We start from the raw sequence: 12,565 nt of genomic DNA, 5'->3' as shown, positions 1-12,565 counted from the left end.
CCCGTCCCCCCTTCAACCACCCCGGCGCGCCCCGAGGGGCAGCTGGGAACAGGTGCACGGGGGAGGGTGCGGAGGTGGTCGAATCTCCCTCGGCCCCACGGACACAGCGAAGCTGCTGCCAGGAGAGCTGTAACACCCTCCGCCAGAGCGGAGGGCCACCTGCCACCCCGAAACCTTCCCAGCTGACCCAGAGCCATTCGCGGTGCACCGCCGCGGAGGAAATGCCCGGGCGCCGGTCCCACGGAGGGGATCCCGAACTCCCGGGCCACCAACCTTCTCGCCGTGTTGAATCCTCCGGGCGGACTGCACGTACCCCACCCGTTTACCTCTCGACAGTTTCACACCCTCTTGAATTCTCTCTTGCATTGAAGAAGCTGAGATTTCTTGTGTGAGAATAGAGATGTAACCTTGCGGGAAGCAGACACTTTTTTAGCTTCTTTACTAATTATACCTATTCTCATATCATTTGATATTTTTCCATACTCTAGGTCTGCTGCCTGTCTCATATTTTGTGTTAACTCTGCGTACTGGAAATTTAACCAGTTGTTAATATTTCCAAAACTGCCTAACATCTTTTTAGTTTCTTCATGCATACAGTTTAAAAAACTGGTTGACCTTTGACCCGAGTCAACTGTAAAAGGTCACCATAACCTATGATGCTATGATGTTTTTACCTCCAAACAAAACATCATAGTCAGTTCTGAGGAACTGTTGCATCCTCAGATGAATAAAAGCTAGCATAAAATTTGATACCATGCTGACTTCATAAATAATCTGAACTTTCAAATCCTTGACAACTCTGGACGCCTCATAACAAGCATCACCAGACAATTTAAGCGATTCTAGTTTGTTGTCAAGTTCCACTGGCAACATAAGTAGTCTGTGCAATGTTATTAATTTAATGAGTTGAGCACCTAGTCAAGTAGGAGCAGTCACAACACAAAGTCTGCATGCAATGATCACAGCTAGTTTTTCTCTGAACAAATGCAGTAAGCACTTTATTTTGAAAATATTTCCCTGTGCCTGCCTGACATCTAACATAGAGAAGTGTATGCTTGAATTGTTTTGCAAGTACATCATGTAGCAGCCCCTGCTTTACAGATTTTGTTGTTTGCTGAAAAATCTTCAGCTGTTCTTCATTTAGTTGTAAAATAAAACTTTCTAAATTAATGCTCTCACTGCACACTTGACCCACTGAATTTTATTCGTCATTTATAGTTATGGCCACCTCATTTTTTTCAATGAAAGGCTGGCCACAGGGATCTTGATTATTGGGCCCTGAGCTCTGGCTGTCTTCTGAGCTTTCCTTTACAACTTCTCTAGCATTTGTTTCCTCCTGTTGGATTTCCTCATTTAATCGTTGACTGCATTGAAAACCTCTTCAAGGCAGTCTTAATCGCCTAGCAGTCCAGTCTCTGATGGCCAAGGTTTAAAATGTTGCAAGAGACCCAGGTAAAATAATTCTGTTTTCTCTATTTGACAGCTCAGTTTACAAAGGTTAATAAGACTTGGTGTGGCATGTCTTTCTAAACATCTGTTACAACCAGCAACTACAGACCTCCCTTGTTCAATGTTCTCGTCTATGTTATCTCTGTATGTACAGTACTGCAGTATGTTTTTTACAAACACGTTTTCTAGAAACTTTGGTTAAGACAATAAGTGTCCATCATATATATTTTAAGAATCTGAGTACTTTCTGGGTCAAACTGAGCAAGATACACAATTTCAGAGAAAGGTCTCAATACACCTTTTTTACGTTGATGTTAGGCCTATACTAGCCAAAACATTGCTTTGGGCTTCCTATGAAGAAGAAGGAACTAATTCTGTCACAACTTTCATAGGATCTAATGTTTCTGTGTAAGAGCATTTTTAAACTGAATCTGTAAAGCTTTATACTGAAAGACTTCTCTGCTGCTATCTCATCCCAAACATGTTTCATCTCTGTCTTTTCTGACCTTGTTATTTATGAAGTGACGTATCAAGCTACAGCAATAGAATTGCCCGCTGCAAACTGAATATCCATGTTGGCATTCCATGTGGACAGGTTTACTGGATTGTAATCATTGAGAAGTTTTGAAGCCTCACTACTCTTCTGATTATATGTATTTTTTTTAGGCAAAATTCACAAAGGTAAACGTAGACGTTTGGTCTAAACTTGGACTAAATGTCTAAGTTTATAACTTTGGGAATTCACAAAGGGCATTTACAAGTACTATCTTTATGTCTGCACTCAGGGTGGAGATCCGCCCCGAGTGTGGACATAAAGATGGTACACATAAATGCCCTATGTCAACTCCCAAAGTCGTAATCTTAGATGTTTGGTCTAAGTTTAAACCAAACATGTAAATTTACCTTTGTGAATTGAGTCCAGTGTGTCTGACTGCAGTCATGAAACTGTTAACTCTTCTTTTGAGATTGCAGGCCTATGGAATTCAAAGCGACACTTAGTGTAGTATTTCCCTTTTGTTCTGCACATCTGTGTGCAATATGTGCTACATTTATGAGACTGGAATTGTAAAACCTGTTGCCTAAGAGTTCTGATATGAAATTCTTCTGGAAAGTCACAAGTTACATATTGCTTAGTGAATGACAACAGTGAGTCATCAGTATCTTGTCCAAACGTTGGTCCATCGTTCACCCACAATAACATATGTATATGTCGTGCTCCTCTAGCTTGGTATTCGTTTCTCCAGAAGAAGACTACAACCTCAACCAATGGGGGATTCTTTTTATTGCAGATAAAATGAAGCGCGGCTTCAAAACTGTGCTTGAAGTACCTGCAAACATTTGCAGGATCACTGGAACACAATTCACCTATAGACTTGAAGTCAGTCCTTAGAATGTTTGCATTATCTTGCCTTAGGAAGTCATGAAGATCACCCCTAACATACCCTGCACAACTCAAAGTAACAAACCAGATAAGTGCACCTAGATTGAGTAAAATACATCTTAGCTTAACAAATTAATTTCTAGTACCTCATCTCTACCATGTACCTTTTCCACAAAATCTCTAGCACTCATGTCATTAAATGGTTTCCCTGTTTTCACAACATGGCCTTTCGCATAAGACAACACTTGAGATCACTTTCAAACAAAAAGGTGGAAAATGTATGATATATTTTGCCTAAAACGGGGATCTTCAGAACAAGTTTCTTCATATTCAAAGGCAAGTACACAACTTTACTTTTCAAACCTGTAAGTAGTTTAGATGGAGGTAATTTCTTATTTTTAGTCTTCATGCTAACAATGGCATGGAAGGTATGTACTGTTTGCATGAGAACAGTCACAGACACATTCAGGTTTTAAAGCTAATGAGGAATTGGAAAAACTTCTAATTTGTTATGAATTCCTCAAGCAGGCATTTCATTATCGTCCAGTTTAGCAATACAATATTTACAGACAATCTGGCTTAAGCACAAATCAAACCTATCTTTAGCAATCAAATAAAGAGCAAGCCTAAATCACTGTACTAGATCACTCTCTCTTTCTCTTTTCTCAAATATTCTTTTTTTTAACTTGGGATTTGTAGTGAAATCGCCTGCAACAAACACAAACCATGTTTGGAAGTTTTGCAGTTGTTCTTGCAAATCCATTAAATGTTTTTTTTCAATTATCTAATACTGTCATAGTATTAGAATTTGTAATGTTAATCTCCGCAACCATCTGAGTCTCTACATGAGGGCCTTTCAGGACCGAAGTATTGCATCTTAATGTCATCTATTGCAGATTTGACTTCAGAATACAAAACTCTTAATAGAATAATATTTAGTTTTTGAACTTAAAGAGCTGGACGTCTTTGCAAAATATAATCTTTTTATAAGATTATGCATTTTAGGGTGGTGCACAGACAGCCTTTGTATATGATGGAAAGTATTGTCACAAATGTGCTGTGAAAAACTAGCCAATGAATGTGTGGGAAGGTTTGTTAGGCTCCCAACTCAACAAGGATCTTGGCTGTGGAGTAGTTTCATTTTTTGTTTCACTGTTCTTTTGCTGCATTTGTTTAAGAAGAGTCTACGTTTGTCAATAGACTGTTGTCTCATGTTGCATTTGTTTCTGCATTTTCACTCAAAACTGTGTGTTGTTGACGTTGACCTAATACTTCATTATTTAATTTATATTCACAATTGTTTCTTCTTCAATTGGTGTAACATCAGTGATTTCATATCCATGAGCAGGTCTATCAATTGCAAAGGCTAACTGAGTTTCTTGTAAATAACTCTCCACATTTAGTACTGGCAGTGTGTTTCCACTCTCCTGGGAAAATACTGCAAACATTTTTTTTACTCATTTGAACCTTTTGGTGACATTTGTCTTCAGTAAATGAATTAGTTAATCTCATTCTCTTTAAAATGAGACTAAAGAGCTTTTTTAAAAAAACAAAAGCCTTGTAAACTAGACATTTAACAACATATTTCTGGTTTTGCAAAACTCTTTTGCTTTTTACTTTTTTCATGTTCTCATAATATTAGACACTACTCTTCTCTGAAAGAACTTCTGACGTAGTTCTATAAATATCTGTTTTCTTAAATATGTCTGATTGGTCTCTTTTTTGTGGCATTACCTTTTTTAGAAGAATAATATGATTGTTTGTTAGATGTAGACACATGTTGCATTCTACTCACACCAGTAGAAGAAAGTTTACATTATGCTATTATTTAAAAACTCTGGGTGCTCCTAATTGATTTGTATTTACTTTTACCATCATTATTTTTGTCTGGCTGTGTTTCATGTTTCAAGACTTCTTTGTGGCACTGTTTGTTAATCTTCTTTTTCTTTTGTTCTTTTGTTGGCATATGCAAACGTCTGCAAGCTCTACAGACAACATACAAACACACAATATTTATTTTTGCTTTTTATACACTTATAACTGATACAACACTGTGTGAACAAGGATTAAGAGAAAAGCTAGATTATGTGTTACTACATTTCAACATGCAATACATCCTGCATGCTACAGTTTCATCAAACACTGATCCTACCTCATAGTACCCTGGAACAGCAATCTCTTTAAGCGATAGCTCAACAGAGATGATCTTGTTTCTGTAGAAGACCTTTTGCCACACCACGCAACACCCCTGGATGGACCACCACTGTGTACACTTCCACATCAACAAACCCACCACCCCCAAACCTGCACCACGTCCTCCGCGAAGGAACTGGAGCAAGGTCACCGAGGAGCACCTCAACTCCACCTTCAACTGCGATGCCCTCCCACCTCGACCAACGCCAACTCCACAGCCAAAGAACTTCACTGATGGATCACCAACTACACAGACCAGCTTGCCCCCCTCTGCAACCCCAAAAGACAGTGCCCCAGGAAGGCCACCTGCTTCACCGCCAACCCCCAAGAGTCCAGACACACCTGCAGACATCGCGAGAAGATCCAGAGAAACAGCAAAATGGAGTACCCCCACTATCTACAAGAACACCATGACAGAATACCACCAACTCATCAGATCCACCAAAAGGACCTTCAGCCGAAACAAAATCCATGCCAATTCTGGCAAGTCCAAAGAATGCTTCAGCATAATTCAGGAATTTACCAAGTCCCACAGCGAAGCCACAGACATCAGACCCTCCCAGTACCTCTGCAACACACTCGGCTCCTACCGGCACCTGAAAATAAGATCCTTCTAAGATAACTTCAATGAACAGACTACGGGCACCAAACCCACCCCTCCCCTCAGCAATGGCAGCCAGCCCTAATCTCCTCCTGGACCCCAGTCACCAGAGAAGACACCCCATCGACCATGAAAAACATTCACTCAGGAGTCAACATGGACCCCTGCCCTCTGCACATCTTCCACAGAGCTGCCAGCACTGCCATTGTACCTGAGCTATGACGCACCATTAACGCAACATTCAAAGCCCACACATTGCCTGATGACTGGAAATGCACAGAAATCAAACCCCTCCTCAAGAAGCCCTTAGCAGACCCGACAGACCTCAAGAACTACCGACCCATTTCTCTCCTCCCTTTCATGGCAAAGTTACAGAGAAGATCCTCAATGCTCAACTAATGAAATTCATCGAAGAGAACTCCATCCTCGACCCCTCCCAATCTGGACTCCACAGCAACCACAGCACAGAGATCCCCTACTCGGTGCTACGGACGACATCCGCACCCTTCTCGACCAAGGCCACACCACAGCCCTGATCCTACTTGACCAATCTGCAGCCTTCGACTCCGTCTCCCACCTCCAGAGTCCACAACGCCGGCATTCAGGGAACCTCTCTCGACAGGATCTGCTCCTTCCTCACTGGCAGAACCCAAAGAGTCAGACTTCGCCCCTTCCTCTCCGAACCCACAGAGATCGACTGCTGAGTACTCCATGGATCATCACTCAGCCCCACACACTTTAACATCTACATGGCCCCCCTTGCCGCCATCATCAGACAGCATGGACTCAGCAAAGTATCCTACACTGACGACAACCAGCTCATCCTCTCACTCACTAAGAGTCCCCTCACCACCAGACTCAGCTTCCAGGAAGGAATGAAGGACGTCACTTCCTGGATGAGAGCAGCTGCCTGAAGCTTAATTCAGAGAAGATGTCCTCGGACCCTCCCCCTCGGCACGGGACAGCACCTGGTGGCCCACCACCCTCGGCAGCCCCCCGACCCCCACGGACTACTCCCGGAACCTCGGCATCATTCTCAACTCATCCCTCACCATGACCAGACAGATCAACGCCATCGCCTCCACCTGCTTCAACACCCTCCGCATCATTTGCATGACCTTTAAATGGATCCCCACAGAATCAAGAAAGCCAGTCACCCACGCAGACTGGACTACGGAAATGCCCTCTACGCCTGGCTCAACAAATTTCTGCTCCGCATGCTCCAGACCATACAGAACACTACAGCCAGACTCGTCCTCGGCCTCCCTCGGCACAAACACATCACTCAGTACCTGTGAGACCTCCACTGGCTCCCCGTTGAGAAGAGAGTAAGCTTCAAGATACTCACCCACACCTACAAATGCCTCAACAACACCAGACCCCAATATCTCAACAAAAGAATCCCCTTCCACGCACCCAAGAGAAAACTCCGATCCACTGACCTCTCCCTCGCTGAAACCCCACGCATCTGCAGAGCCAGAATGGGTGGAAGAGCCTTTCCCTATATCGCGGAAAAGACCTGGAACGAGCTCCTGATCAACAGACATGCCCCTACTCTGCACATCTTCAGGAAGACCCTCAAGACCTGGCTCTTCAACTGACCTAGGCAGCCCCCCCCAGCGCCTTGAGACCCTCACACGTGGGTAGCGCGCTTCAAAGTTCCCGGATTGATTGATTGATTGATTGATTGATTGATTGATTTGGAGGTAGTACCTCCTGTGTCATATGGCTTCAGAAACAGCAAGGTATCTTTTATTATCTTTGAAGATTAAAGGGTGTATTTACAAGGCCTCAAAGAAACAATTGCCCCTGTGCTAGTACAATTTACCACATTAACGAGGAGGGATAATTAAGTTTGATTTAAAATGAGAGGTTAGTAATACAGTTGTATACAGAGCCATGGCTCACTTTTATGAGAACATTCCCTCTCTTCTAATAGGTGTGTCAGAGGTTATAGATTAGGTCTAAAAGGGTTTAGTGAGTAATTCACCCCTATACAAAGGCATCTTGTGTGAGATGACATGGGGCATGAATGGGCTTATAGACAGTAAGGTCTCTACTGATACCTCTTAAGAGAGTAAAGGGTCAGTGTACAAGGTTTTAGACAAAAACTAGGGGGCACATTTACGGTGTAATCTTTTTGAATAGAACAGCGGCACAATCAATGCTCCACACAGCTCCATATTACCAAACTAATACATTGGTCCCAATGCATCAGTTTGTAGAAGCATGCATCATATTATACTGGGGCCAGGTATGATGTATTTAGGGTAGGCGGTCCCGCATTAAAAGTCACGTAGAACTGACACAGTGAAATTTACAACTTTTCACTGCACCACTCTACGATTTGACTGCATAAAAATTCATTCACCTTCTCAAACTAGGTGTAAGGATTGACGTAGGATTTTTAACATGGGACTTGCCTCTGTGTTCTGATGCATCGCTGGAGTTGCGTCAGTCTTACGACTAACTCCAGCAATGCTTCACTTTAGTGACAAAAGATGCGTCAGAATTACTGATGCTTCATTAAATCCTTGTGCTTTGGACCACTGTAGTGTAAATACAGAGCATCGATGGCGTTGTTAGAGTATTTACGGCAGGCACAAGAAATCTGATGCGTCGATGCCTTTGCGTCAGTTCTTGTAAATATGCCCCTATGTCTTTTCCAACCTGATTTAAACAGGGTAGAGTTTGGCTGTGGTAGCATTTATGAAACAGTTACTCCTTATACAGGTTCACACTGAGTGAATGATTCACTTATATAACAAGACTCCATCTCTTCTAACATCTCTTTACAGGTTGAACAGTGCATGAACACTAATTAAACCATCTATTTCTACAGACATTTCCTGAGAGTGAAGAGGGTGTTTGGTTCAGGAGAGAAACAGCTATCTGTCTACTGACAATTCTAGAGAGGATAAAGGATGTATGTAGAAGGATCGATGCGAATACTAGGGCTTGCATTATCACAGTTTAACTGGTTCATAAAGGATGTATATAGAAGGATCTATGCAAATACTAGGGCTTGCAATATCATAGTTGAACAGGTTCTGTATGGTAGAGCTTGAGTGGTACATTTCTTATAAGTGTATGCAGGGTAAATGCTTCTTTTTGTTTAACAAGATACCCTCTCTGTTGAGACATGGATTCCCAGGGAAAGGTGGGTATGAAAGGCTTTACTCAGAAAGTAATCTCTCTCTAAACATGATTGAATTGGGTGTTCAGTTCAGTACAGTAAGACGACCCTCCGTAACAACTTCCCAGAGCAGAATAGACAGTTTGTTTAGATGCATTCAGAGCAAGTAATGCCCTGTGCTACTATATGTCAGCATGCTATACATTCTGCATGGTACAGTCTGATAAAAGAGTAATCCTATCTCATACTATGCTGTAACAGCAGTGTCCTTAAGTGACTGCTCAACAGAGAACTAATGCTTTGTGTAGAAGACTTCGGAGAACTAATACCTCCTGTGTTATATGACTTTATACATAGAAAGCTGTTTAGTGATATCTCTAAGTACACTAAAGGCTGTGTGTAGAAGGCCTCAGACAAACACAAGCCCACATGCTATTACATTTTTGCAGAGGGAAGATAAGGGATAGTAAACTTTGAGGTAAAATCAGAGGTTTGTAGTAGAATTGTGTACAGAGTGATTGTCTCATTTCTGCCAGAACAATCCCTCTCTACTAATAAGTCTGTAATGCTTATTTTTTGGGTGTAAAATACATTAGTGAGTAACCCTGCCCTGTACAAAGCCATCTCCTCTGAGAGAATATGGTGCATGAATGGATTTACAGATACAAGGTGTCAACTGATCTTTTTAAAGAGAGTAAAGAGTTACTGTAGAAGATTTTAGAAAAACAGTAGATTTTTCCTACCGGATTTAAACAGGGTAGAGTGTGGCGTAGTAGTGTTTCATGAAAGAGTAACTGATTCTTATACAAGTGTATACAGACTGAATAGTTAGGTTTTATAACAGCAAACCATGTCTCTTGCCTCTCCTCTACAAGTTAAACAGTAGTTGTGAAGGGCTTTGCTAACAACAAGGACTCTTTGCTGAGGCCTACCCACGTGTTAAATGCTGGGTGTAAAAGGCTTTTGTTAGAAACCCATCTCTCTACAAAGACCTTTTCTGTGAGTGAACCACATGCATAATTGCTTTAAGAAACAGAGCCCTCTTTAATTACAGCATTGAACACAACACATTGTTACAGCCTGGAGATTAGATAAAGAGCATTTTCATCAAGCTTTGACGATACCTCATACACCTTTATATAGCATGAATGCTTTCATTTAATATCAATTTGCAGTGTTCACGAAACATCTCTTTACAGAGTGATAGCTGACTGTTAAACAGTTTAGTAAGGAACTCATTCATAATTAGGGCTCCCGGTTTTATGGTATTTATTTTTTTGCCATTTCCGTCTGTATTTATCCATATTTATTTTTTGGGCTTTTTTTCTGTATTTATCCATATTTATTTTTGCCGCAAGCAAAAGGCGACGCTACAGCTAGTATTTTTCCACATTTATTTACATTGACAAGGAACACCTGCGCCCGGTTGTTATTGGGCAACACAATACATTCAGCTGAAAACTTTGCCATTGTAGTACAAGCACATGTGCATTTCAAGAGACTTTGAGGGCATTGAGGCTCCTTCTGGTTTGTCAATGAAGTGCTCCAGGCTTCTATGGCTGGTAGAAGCCCGGAGCTCCAACATTCCAATATCTGTTCACAGCTGTTGCTGTGAACAAAAGGCCTCACGGATCCATGGACTATACAGTTCACATCGCCACAGTGCTCCTGCAGTTTTCTTTAATGAGGCTCTGCAAAGGGATACCTCATAGGGGAAGACCAGAGGAAACATGATGACAGCGGTTTCTGAGACTGCCTTCCTTAGTCCCTCAGTCCAATCTGGTCTGTTGTTCATCTTGGGAGTTTGGGGAAATACCCAAGGTAACATAGGTACAGTGATTGGAGAAGAGAAGCCTCTTGATCCCCATGTTGGAGAAGAGGGGGTCCAGATGGTACCTTAGGACAGATAAGTCCAACTAAGAGGTTTATTTTACTAGTTATAGGCAGCTGGTGATTATTTCAAAACTGCACCAGCAGGAAAAGGCTGCTGAAGGAATTGGATTCCAATGAAGTTCATTTTAGAAATTAACAAGATGGGTGTTGTGTTACAGACACACATCCCAAGAATTTACTGTAATGTTTAAAATGCTCGAAAGAGGTAAGTCTGGTAGCCCAGTGTTTCCAGGTTACTTAAAGCATTCGACTGAACAGATAAAGGCATCGTTCACACTCAGTGTGACTTCATTCACCATGCTCTGTGTACGGGCTCTGAGAACAGAGGCATGAATTGGCTCAAAATTATACATTGTGAAAAGTAACACAAGAGTGGATGCCAACATTTCAGAGGAGCAAAGTGGGAGATATGTGTTCACCTGCAGGAATTTGCTTTTCATTCCCTCTAATAGGGTTACACGCAAAGCCTTGACATTGACTATGGCGGGGCTACGGTTTTGCAAGTAATTTCACATGTCAGAAGAAATTGGGAGCCTGCGAGCCTTGGCTTTTATGTCAAAATGCGCCGCAGCCAACTCTTTATGCTAGAAAAGGCAACAGATAACACGCGAGGACGAAAGCGAAGGGGATCTGTCAGATCGGCTGCACTTCACTTCATGTGGAAAGACACTGCTGGCGAGCAGCATTGAAACAGGGGGCCATGAAGGCAGCAAATTGGATTCCCCGGCTCCGCTCATCTCCGCCCTGACGCGCTCTCGCAAAAAACACGTATATATGTACCTGTGCCGGCCGGATGGGGCGCCGGCAGACCCAGAGCCGTGAGCAGCGAGGATCTGGAGTGCCCCCACGGGCCCACACCCTCCCCTCTTGAGCCCTGCAGAAACAGTGTGCAGGCTGGAGACGTAGGCTTAGTGTGAAGACACAAGGGTCACCGACCGCTGTTCCTCACCCCCTCCATTTCAGCGACAAGCTCTCTGCATGCTAGAAATGATAGGCCCATGTTTATAAGCCAGCAAGATGGATCTGTGAGTTACTGCTGACTGCTAACATCTGCTGTTATCTTAATATCACAAGTTTCAACCTCAGCACGCCGAACTGACTCTTCCAAATCTCAGAAGTTTGCAGATTGAGTTGCATTGCATTTGAAAACCAAACATCTACTATTTACAGTCCTTGGAAACAACACGAGTATGGTATGAAGTGAAATATAAAAAGCAACTTATTATTGTTATTACAATCGAAAAGGCAAAACTACAAGGCTCAGCTCGAAAAGCGGATAGAAGATGGCCCATCACTGCAAAAAAACCTCATCTGCTGCTAAATTCAGTTTTACTGTTCCACTAAAGTACAGATTTTACAAAGTGATTCCCATTTGGATTAAATGAATGTAAATTGTATTCCATTTGGACCTCCTGAATATCTGGCACTGAGCGAGCGCTCATAGCTCAAGGGTCACCCTTGATCCTAGCTACTGAAAGACTGGAAAGATGATTTTTGTCCGATTCCTTTCAGCACTGGGGACACCAGTTAATGGTACAATCGCCGTGAACAATAGCATATTAAACCTTTAGCTACAGGCCGTGCTCCCCGGTGGGAAGTCCACCTCAGTGAGTGAGAGGAAGGAGCAAGGCACTTGTTCACAGCAGGGCGACATAAAGGAGTAAGATTATAGGAGCAGGAGTAGCTACAAAGCTGGCAGTGCGTACCTCCCCCCCCCCGCCCCCACGTTTGTGGCAGCCCGGGCTGAAACAGCTTACACACAGCCGCCCCCGAGCACTTCACAGGTCTTTAAAAGACCATTCGCTTGTTAATGGGGCTTTGTTGGTTGTTCACCCCTTCTAGAGCCCCTGCATCGCCACTCCATTGCTGGAAGAATTAGCACGTTACACAATACTGCCCTGTCAGCTGAAAC

The 12,565-nt window shown here is 42.7% G+C and overlaps 1 pseudogene; it reads right to left on the bottom strand.

Moving 5' to 3' along the window:
* The window catches only part of LOC146856624 (28S ribosomal RNA), a 1,910-nt pseudogene extending 1,435 nt beyond the window's left edge, over nt 1-475 (bottom strand).
* Nucleotides 476-12,565: the final 12,090 nt, after the last annotated feature.

This window comes from Triturus cristatus, chromosome 4_1 (genome assembly GCF_964204655.1).
Source record: "Triturus cristatus chromosome 4_1, aTriCri1.1, whole genome shotgun sequence".
Lineage (NCBI taxonomy): Eukaryota > Metazoa > Chordata > Amphibia > Caudata > Salamandridae > Triturus > Triturus cristatus.
Note: the sequence above shows the minus strand (reverse complement) of the source record. Positions and strands in the feature narration are given on the sequence as shown.